The following is an 11258-nucleotide window of genomic DNA, read 5'->3' as shown; positions in this document are numbered from 1 at the left end:
AAATTTTACCAAACAAAACCCAAAAATTTAAGTTTCCGGAAAGTTATTTTACTTTTATTTTTAAAGATAAAAGACTTTATCGAACCCTCTTGCGAGGGGAATCGAACCTCCCTCCTCTCCCTCGTCGTGTAGGTAATTACGATACAAGGTAACAGATTTCATGGTTTCGAGAGGCAATATTGATCTATTGCAAGGGGAATCGATCCTTGTCATCCCCCATCTCGTATTGCACTTACAATACAGCGTAGTAGCAGATTTAAGGGTTTTGAGAAGCAATAATGATCTGCGGATGGTTTTAACTAGCCCCGAAAGTGCAGAGAGAATATCGTCTGCGTAACGATTATACTGGAATTCATAAAAGCGTGGATATGCTCTGCAAGCCTTTCTTTACCGCCGGCAAATTATTATTTTCTCGCTTTCGAGAGCCGATTCTTTGGAGAGATGTCAAACTTCCAGATTAAAAGCAGCCGCTGTATTGCAGGGGGCTTGCCATACCGCTTCAGAGAAATAATAGAGAAACAAAGAATGACATAACAAAATACAAATATGAAATAAGATGAAACAAAAACCAAAACAAGGAAGAAAAAGAGAAGATTCAACAACGACAACGAAAACGTCTTCTCAAACAAAACGAGCCAAAAACTGAGGCCCTGAAACTATTAAACACAAAAAGATGCACTCCAAAGAAAAACATCTACATCCACTTGTTATTCTCGGAAACAAAATGAAACCCTGCTACAGATATGAATGCTACAAGAAAGCCGAACTTAACACTGGCCTATTTTCGGATATGAAATGTAACCCTTGTATAAGATGTAAATGCTACAAGAGAGCCGAACTGATCTTCATGATACGAAATAAGATGAAACCCTGCAACAAATGCAAACCCTACAACTAAGCATAACTTAACATACAGTTAAGATTTTCGGATAACAAATGAAACCCTAATATGTACGCAGATGATTTTCGGATATAAAAATAAAACCCTAATATTTATGCAGATGCTACAAAATATCCGAACTAAACAGAGCATCATTAATACGAAAACACAGGTTCGTGAGGGGTATCAGAACAGTACAAGGTGAGTGCCCATTAAGCGTAACAAGGTAATATTTGGGGCGGACACCCTTCTCGCAGTTGTGCGAGGGCTTACCTCTCCTCATCTACCCTTTTGAACCTGTAATATTTGCAGTCCTCGAACGCAGTATATGTAGCATCCCCTCCTAGTAATACTTTAAACACCACAGCAATGTGGGATATATCAAATTTTCAACGTTTTGCATTAATAGAGTTCTTTGTATTCCATCTTTGTGTGATGCGAAGAGAGAAGTATGGTGGGCATTAATAAATTACAAAATTTTAAATTCTTAAAGTTTATTTTTTAACAACCTCAATCACAAAATAAGTTTTGAACATGAATGTTAAGGTTGGTGTAATAATAGTGTATTTTTCGAATTATGTTTAATGACTGGTTTTTATTAAGATAATACTTTATGGCTGATGTATATTGATATTGATTCATTTTATTTTATTTCTCACATTTAAAGTATATAATAATATAACATATTTTATAATTATATGGAAGGTGTCATACATTAAATGTGTTATACACCTTGGTGTGTTTTCTATGGAGTTTGCCCATGTTGATGTAATAATTGTGTATTTTTTGAATTATGTTTAATGAATTGTAAGTTTTATTAAGATAACATTTTATGTTTGTGAGTGTGTTGTATATTAATATTGATTTATTTTCTTTTATTTTCCGCATTTAAAGTATATAATAATATAACATATTTTATAATTACACGGAAGGTGTTATACACTGAAGGTGTTCTTTTTATGGAGTTGAGTGCAAACATTGTTAATTTTATCTCAGCGAATTTCAGGGCATTTTTTTTATCCTCCTGGGTCTCGGTTAAGTAAAAAATCAACACATGGAAAGGGATTTTGCGAGTGTTGGGAGGCCTGGGTTTTCCACTCTCCAAGCCCCTAATCAATGGATGTGATGATGCATTTCCCTTCGCCTTGGACATTGTGGCGACAAAACCATCGTACATGACCCCCATTTTAACAGATACATTTTCAACTTTCTCAATTTCCAAACAATAGCAGTGCTATGACTCCACAAGCCAAACCCCTGTCATTCAAACAGAGATATCACTCTAAACCCCCTTCTCTGCCCTCGGTTACTTACCCTTAGTGCTCTCGAGCATGTTAAGTCTCTTCGAGGAGCTCAAGGGTGGAGTCATCAATGTGTTGATCGAGCCTGTGAATCAACCTGCCCAACCATGACGCCGACAATGACGATGAGAGGTTCTTGAGCCGTGGGATCAAAGAGATTGTCGCCCCTGCTCCATCGTGTTTCTCCAACCTTTAGTTGTTCCATCTTCTCATGCATTGATTTTGTTGTTTCTCACAGCTTACCCTAATTACAATTGTAGATAAGTGTATAAACTCATGACTAAATCATTTATCTAAAACAATTTCTTAAAATTATTCAATTGAAAGAGCTCTTTGGCATTGAGTTATTCATAACGTCAAAGCAATTTCTTCCTGAGTCTTGCTTGCGGCAGAGTCCTTGGCATACTCGAATTTTCCTTGGAGGCCCTTGAGGGCCGACATGGTACCTTCCTTGAGACTACCCAATGCAAAAGAGGCAGACTCTGCGATGGAATCTTTGGCAACATGTGTCATCCATTTTGTAAACGCTAAGTTATCAGAGACATTCTCTTGTCTCTCTTCTGCCTCCTGGCCTGAAGGTTTTCTCACTTTCTCATGTTCTGAAGCCATTATCAGGAACTTGAAAATCAAAATTATCAATTCAAGTATTCCACACAACTCCAAAACACCAATTCAAATGAATCAAAATAATTATGCTAAATGCGTAAAAAAAATCTCGAATGAATTTCCTATAGGCTAATACTCTATGGAAATACCCTTTTTTTTAACTGAAGAAATAATGTCTAGAGAAATTCTCAGGCATACATAGTCCTTCTTGGGATTGGACCACAAGACAAGTAGACTCTATGGAAATACCTTGCTGAAGGGACTTACTACATAAACTGGCAGGAATGTGCTTGGTTTTGAAGTCAAGTATTGGTCAGAGAATGGCTTTAACACGTGTCTTCTACCAGGTGGTGATTCTCTCAACAAGTGTTTTATGTTATTTCTATTAGTGGACGTGTGTCAGATAGAGACAATGCATGGTTTTGAGTACGAAGCTTTGAAGTGTCTCGTAGGGGGAGCTTGTGTAGTTGTACGCACTTCGATCCATTTGATTTTGAATTCGAAAACTCTAGCTATCTTCCACAATGTACAAAACATTTTTCGTCCATTCAATTAAGTCATGTAGAAAAATAATAATAATAACAATAATAATAATAATAAATTTAAAGTTATTTTTTATTTATGAAAGAGTAGTAAAGTTTATCATAATCCACTTTAATGGGAGTAGTCACTAGGAATTATTATGTTACGATGCCACTTCAAATTATTTGTGGTGGTCCATAGTGATTTGTATATACACATTCATAAAACTATTGGCATGGAAGGAGTTTTTCACTCGGGTCAAATACTTTACATTTGGTAACTTGGGTTTTGGGAAAAACTATCTACTGTTTAGGGATGATATTGAGATGGTTACACACCATTGTGTGTGTTGTTTTCGTCATAAGTTGTTAATTGTCTGATTGAAAAAGCATCACTAATATTTTTGTTTATGTATTCAAGCTTTTGTGATCCATAATGAATTAAGCAAAGTCTTTAGGTAGAAATCACATAAGAGAAATTTTTGGCCAATGCGTTTCGAACCAACAAGTGTGGTTTTTGTTGTCGAGTACAAGATGTCATTGGGAATCAAATATTGAAGATATCCACATATATTCCTGATGAAAACAAAGTAATCTCAAACATCCTTAGAATTATTGTAATCAAAATCCTTCAAAACAACATTCAAGTCCTTCATGTCAAGAGTGTCTACCTGATTTTTTTGTTGCAACAGTCCTTTCCTAAAGAAGATAAGTGTTGGACATGGGCAAGCCGGTGACATATGTAATCATCGTTTAGAAACTAAAGAGTGGCTCCACCCCCCCCAGGCAATCTTTGCCCTGTCAATTTTTTGTCTAGCTCTTTGCAATTGTCCTCTAAGTTGTATTGACCCAACTGGTGAAAGCAACAGTATGAAAATTGATCCATTTTGTCTTCACAATTTGCTAAATCTTCCCAAATCTTATATTCCTTTGGTGTATCTTTACACCTTTAGGAGCAATTACTAATTAAGATTTTTCTAATTTTTCCATCTAGTAAAACTCATATACTTACAATTCCATATATCATTATTACATTCATTATCCATAGCACCCTATTGTTTTCTAATTCTTTACGTTTGACTTGACGAAATTCATCTTGAGGTATTACTCACTTGCTTTTCAAAACCTACTCGCAACATTTCTAAATCCTGAATTTGGTCATGTACATCATCCATAACCAAATCTACATGCTTTTCCTTCCATTTTGTTGAAATATCCGTACTTTTGTTATGCTACATTTCCATGCTTGTACAATTTAGACATGATATGCAATCCAATATGTTACACCCACAATTCTATAATACAATTCTCTAAACTTTGTGCTTACATAATATCAAGTGTTATATTACATTTTCTCTAAATCAATGATATAGGTTTTTTAAACTCTCCAACTATGATTTTACATTGCGACACATGCAAACATGTCATAAGGATTTTTCAAAATTTGTAATCCCGTGTATTGTAGTTTTTTTATTTATTCCAATGGTAGCATGTGGCTAAATATGTCCTTGTCCATCTTTTATTTTCAACGATTCGAATTACAAAAATACAATATTCAAATTTCATTATTTACAATACTTCACCATTATATGATTAAAAAAATATTTTCCTTGTAATAAAATTTGAAACTTCTATTTTTGTTCATATGGTCATATTATTATCTTTGCCTCCACTAGTAGATATTGCATTTGGTTTATTGCATTTGGTTTTTTGGTTTATTGCATTTGGTTTTTTTTGTCAAACTCAAAGACTAAAAAAATTTTGCAAAATTTGTATAGTTGAACATGTTAAAATTTATTATGTTTTAAAAATAATTTAATTCATTTATATCCAATTTGATTGTATATTAAATTCAATATGTTATTGCAAATTTCTTAGAAATTAGTGTTATGCATTTATGGCATTAATTATGGGCTATCAACCTACTTTGTTGATCGGTACGTGTGTTGAATGCATCCATGACTCTCAAAGATGCAATGATTGGATTACAAAGTGTGTGGTCACTGCCACTATTACTGACACTGACAAATCAGAGTTTGTTGAAAATGCAACAAGAAAACCTTAATTTAATTTTGCCTTTGAATTAAATTAGGAATTAAATTGTAATTCCACATCTCATGACAACTTGTAATAGTTAACTAAGTTAATTTGACATAGTTGGCTCAGTTAATTCAAGTTGAGGGTCTAACTAGAGTCATGTAGAGTGTCTCCAGTTTTTTATTGAGTTTATTTTGAGTTGTAATTATTTAATTCACTCTAACTGAGTTAAAGTCAGTGAAACTAGTTCTAACTGATGGAGGAATTAATGGGAGATATAGTAGTTGGGTGTAACCTACAGTAGTGGGGTGTAACCAACATTGGTCAACCAGTAAAGTGAAGATCCACTCATAATTAACTCATGCATGTCAGATTAGAGAATCACCCAGTTGAGATTGAAGTTTAGGGACAATGTACTATCAATTATATAATCATCTGAATTGTACAGGTGGTGCATGAAAACAAAGGAAGGCCTATGAGGATTGTGCAATTCATATTTGTGGAATTTCTCAATTAAATATGGGTTAATTCCCTAGGAAACTGTGCAAGGAAATAGGAGCTTGGTAGGCAGCAGAATTGGCCAAGTATTGGCTTGAGCTTGTTTGTGAGCAGTGAGACAAATAGAGATAGTGTAGAGGTTGCTCAGGCTTGAGCAAAGCATTGTAATCTTCTCATATTTTCATATTAATGCAATATACAGATAGTAGGGGTTTTTTTTAGTTATGACTTTCCCCAAAAAATTAGTGTGTTATGTGTGATTGAATTCTTTCTCTTGTATGCTTCGTGATTTCATCGATCGTTGATGAATAGAGTAGATTCAAGTCAATTGTTTTAGCATATTACAATCTACAGTTTGAATCTACAAGGAATTTCTACATGGTATCATAGTTGTAATCACTATAGAAGAGGAGAATACAAGTTTGTCTTTTGCAGGAGAAACTGAATTTGCAGTATCATACTTCAAAGCCAACAGGATGTCATTCTACAGATTAAGACTCAAATATGCCCTTGAGGGTAGGTCAAACAATATTGCTTGGAAGGACAGGATGGAGTCTGTGTTTGAAGACAATGAGCTTAAGGAATTCATAGACAAAGATATTCCTAAGCCAGTTTATGCTCAGGCTCTAGCAAAGTGGAGAAAGTGTGTGGCAAAGGCGAGAAGGATTATCCTAGAAGGGGTTCGAGATCATATTGTCTCGAACCTCCACTAGAGGAAACTCCATTTGCAATGTGGAAGGCCTTGGCAAACCTATTTTAAAACAACATTAACCACAGGAAGTTGGCACTGAAGGACAAGCTCAAAAAAATCAAGATGGAGAAGGACAACACAATACCGAAGTATCTGACCAAGTTCACCCAATGTCGGGATGAGCTTGGAAGTGTCGATGTTATAGTTTTTGAAGATGATCTGGTGAGCCTAGCACTTCTAAGCCTTCCCAATAGCTGGAAAAGATACCAGGACTCAGTTAATGGGAGGGAGAAGCTACCAGAGTGGGAGCGATTATGGTCCGACTTGGTACAAGAAGAGATTCGGCAGAACATCAGAGATGGATCCTCACTCAAGCATGATGATGAGGAGAATTTTTCCTTAGATGGAAAGTCAAAGAAATGGAAGGGGAAGTCATCCCATTCCAAATTAGATTCTAGTCAGGGTGGTAAGAAGAAGGACATGTCGAAGATTAAATGTTTTCACTGTCACGAGTTGGGACACTATGCCACAAAGTGTCCGCACAAGAAGGTCGGTAAGAAGCCCTCAAGAGGAGTGGCAGGTGAAGCTCTTGCTTCACAATTCAAACTAGATTTCACCCTCATCGCTTGCATGGTGACATCGGTGATGGGTAGTGTGTGGTACCTAGATAGTGGAGCCTCATTCCATATGATCGGAAACAAAGAGTTCTTCAGTGACTTGGAGGAGAAGGACCTCCAGATGCACATCGAGATGGGAGATGATGGGAGGTATAGCGTGACCGACATCGGTATTGTTACCTTTCAGAGGGAGTTTGATATTCCTCTCACATTAAAAGATGTCATGTATGTTCCGGGTTTGAAGAAGAATTTGGTTTCAGTTGCCATGTTGGAGGACCGTGGCTATGATGTGATATTTAGCAAGGGAAAGGCTTTCCTTCATCACATAGCCTTAGGACAGGTGAAGCGAATCGGGGTTCGGGTGAAGAACCTCTACAAATTGGATGTAGAAGATTACGTTGCTTTGAGCACAAAAGTAGAGAAGGTGCAGAGCCGAGACATCGGTGAGTTGTGGCATAGAAGATTGGGTCACTTGCACCACAAAGCTTTGAATATCATGCAGAAAATTTGTACAAGAATTCCCAAGGGTACACTAGAGAAGAGAGACACATGCAAAGGGTGTACATTGGGGAAGTACACCAAAGCTTCCTTTCATGATAAAGACAATTGAGCACAAGTGATCCTTGATAGAGTTCACTCAGATGTGTGTGGACCATTCTCGACAGCATCCACGACCAAGCACATGTATTATGTAATATTTGTTGATGATTTTTCTCGTAAGTGTTGGATTTTATTCATGCAAAAGAAAGATTAGACGTTCGCTAAATTTTGTGAATTTAAAGCACTTGTCAAGAAAGATACTGGCAGGAAAGTTAAAGCTCTCAGAAGCGATAACGGTGGAGAATATGTGTCGAATGAATTCAATAACTTTTGTGCATTAGAAGGCATTCGACGAGAGTTAATAGCATCTCATAACCCACAACAAAATGGGGTGGCTGAAAGGAAGAACAAAAGTATTGTGGTAGTTGGACAGGCGATGTTACATGATCAAGGCCTACCATTGCACTTGTGGGCTGAAGCATGCAACACAACTGTTTATTTGCAGAACATAAGCCCTCATCGAATTCTCGAGATGAGTACACCAGAAGAATATTTTTCAGGTAAGAAACCAGATGTGGCACACTTCAGGATCTTTGGTTCATCAGTCTACTATCATGTTACCAAGGACACATGGAAAAAGCTAGAGCCAACAGCTAAGTTGGGCATATTTGTGGGGTACACTAATACACCTCACAACTATCAGGTGTACCTTCCATCCAACAGGATGACAGTGGTTCGTAGAGATGTGAAGTTCGATGAAGAGAAGGCCATGAGATTCTCCCTTGAGAGGGAGCTTTATTTACATGTATATGAGGAACTTTTAGCTCCAAAAGAGGAACCTCAGAATGATGTGGAGTAGTCACTTGCAAAGGAGCAGAGAGTGGAAACACCCACTCGTCCATAGACTTCCAGAGATAGAAGGAAACACACTAGAGAGGTTGACAGATTGATGCATGATGCTAGAGAGAATGTGGGAGCACCCACATCACATCGCGGGCAGAGGAGGCCACCAGATCGGTACACTGCCTACATGGCTCTGATGAGCGAGAGTGTAGATGTTGATCCATCCTCATTCAAGGAAGTAGTGCAAAAACTAGTATGGGTTGATGCCATGGTTGAGGAGCAAGACTCCATTATCAGAAACAATGTTTGGGAAGTAGTCCCAAGACCAGCAGACAAGTTAGCGGTGAGTTCCAAATGGCTTTACAAGGTAAAGAAAGCAACATATGGGAATGTGGAGAAACACAAGGCCATATTTGTGGCCAAAGGGTTCTCTCAGGTGGAGGAAATTGATTAAGAGGAGACCTTTTCTCCATTAGCAAGGTACTCTTCAATCATATCTATTCTAGCACTATTAGTGCAGAGGGGATGGAAGATACATCAGTTGGATGTGAAGACAACATTCCTCAACGGTATGATTGAGGAAGAGGTGTGTATTGAGCAGCCGAAAGGATTTGAGACCTTCAACAGAGAATCGCATGTGTGTAGACTCAAGCGAGCATTGTATGGAATAAAACAATCACACCATGCTTGGTACACGAGGATTGTCAGCTATTTCATCGGGTTGGGCTTCACCAAAAGTGAAGCAGATACGAACCTTTACCATATTGTGGTTGAAGGTAAATTGTTGATTATAGTATTATATGTCGATGATTTGATTCTAACAGGTGATGAGAAGCTAATAAAATATTGCAAAGAGGATCTTGCAAGAGAATTCGAGATGAAGGACCTAGGGCTCATGCATTACTTTCTTGGTATGGAAGTATGGCAAGGAGATGAGGAACTGTTTGTCTCTCAGGGAAAGTATGCCAATGAGATATTGAAGAAGTTCCACATGGAGAGCAACAAACCCATGGAGACTCCTCTAGCAGGTAATTGGAGGAAGGAAGATGCTACTTCAGGTGAAGTAGTGGAGGCTACTATTTATAAATAGCTTGTGGGTTCACTTATGTATTTGGTGAACACACGAACAAATATGTGTTTTGCAGTTAACCAACTTAGTCAAGTTATGGTTAATCCAACCAAACTCTATTGGAAGGCAACTAAACATGTGTTGAGATACCTCAGAGGCACCACCCAGTTTGGTCTTTGGTACAAACAGATAAATAGAGTGAAGTTTCAAGGCTTCACAGATGCAGATTGGGTAGGTAGTCCATCCGACATGAAGAGCATATCAGGGGGAATCTTCAGTATTGGGTCAACAACAGTTTCTTGGTATAGCAGGAAGCAGAGATCAATTGCATTTAGTTCAGCAGAAGCAGAGTACCTGGCCATTAGTCAAGCAACTTGTGAGGCTATATGGATGAGGAAGATCCTTGTTGGGTTATTTGGTCAGCAGATGGATCCTACAGTGATTTACTGTGACAATCAGAGTTGTATCAAACTCTCTAAGAATCCAGTTTTTCATGATCGATCCAAGCATATCGACATTTGGTATCACCATCTACGAGATTGTGTGCATAGGAGAATCATGTTATTGGAGTACATTCCTAAAGTGGAGCAAAATGTAGATATTTTGACAAAGGCATTGTCAAGATGAAAATTCGAGTTTCACAGAGGCAGGATTGGGGTAGCAGATAATCTCTTTATTGTTGAGTGGAAGTGTTGAAAATGCAACAAGAAAATCCTAATTTAATTTTGTCCTTGAATTAAATTAGGAATTAAATTGTAATTCCACGTCTCATGACAACTTGTAATAGTTAACTAAGATAATTTGACTTAGTTGGCTTAGTTAATTCAAGTTGAGGGTCTAACTAGAGTCATGTAGAGTGTCTCATACTTTATAGGAGTCCTTGTTGAGTTTATTTTGAGTTGTAATTATTTAATTTAGTCTAATTGAGTTAAAGTCATTTAAACTAGTTTTAACTGATGGAGGAATTAGTGGGAGATCCAGTAGTGGGGTGTAACCAGCACTGATCAAGCAGTAAACTAAAGATTCACTCATAATTAACTCATGCATGTTAGATCAGAGAAAGACCCAGTTGAGATTGGAGTTCGGGGACAATGTACTATTAGTTGTATAATCATTTGAATTGTACAGGTGGTGCATGCAATCAGAGAAGGCCTATGAGGATTGCACAATCCATATTTGTGGAATTTCTCAATTAAATATGGGCTAATACCCCAGGAAACTGCACAAGGAAATAGGAGCTTGGCAGGCAGCGTAATTGGCCAAGTATTGGCTTGAGCTTGTCTGTGAAGCAATGAGAGAGATAGAGATAGTGCAGAGGTTGTTCGAGCTTGAGCAAAGCATTGTAATCTTCTCATATTTTATGATTAATGGAATATACATATAACAAGGGTTTTTTAGTTGTGGCTTTCCCCAGAAAATTATTGTGTTGTGTGATTGAATTCTTTCTCTTGTATGATTTGTGATTTCATCGAGAGTTTATTGTTTCCACTGATGAGTAGAGTAGATTCAAGTCAATTGTTTTAGCATATTACAATATGCAGTTTGAGTCTACAAGGAATTTCTACAGAGTTTTCTTTTTATTACCATCGCGCACGCCCACCGCCAAAGTTGGCTCTCTGTGAAACTGGCTGGCAGGCAATTAAGAATATTGAATG

The 11258-nt window shown here is 37.4% G+C and overlaps 1 non-coding gene across 1 annotated transcript; it reads right to left on the bottom strand.

Moving 5' to 3' along the window:
* Positions 1-1062: 1062 nt before the first annotated feature.
* On the bottom strand, positions 1063-1168 carry LOC149259412 (small nucleolar RNA Z279/snoR105/snoR108). Its single transcript, XR_016261408.1, has one exon. It is a non-coding gene; the product is annotated as a small nucleolar RNA Z279/snoR105/snoR108 (small nucleolar RNA).
* Positions 1169-11258: the final 10090 nt, after the last annotated feature.

Source organism: Pinus tabuliformis, chromosome 6, assembly GCF_031772625.1.
Source record: "Pinus tabuliformis cultivar Carrire ecotype Pingquan chromosome 6, CPIR1, whole genome shotgun sequence".
In the NCBI taxonomy this organism is placed as follows: Eukaryota; Viridiplantae; Streptophyta; class Pinopsida; order Pinales; family Pinaceae; genus Pinus; species Pinus tabuliformis.
This window is presented reverse-complemented; position numbering and strand designations above follow the sequence as displayed.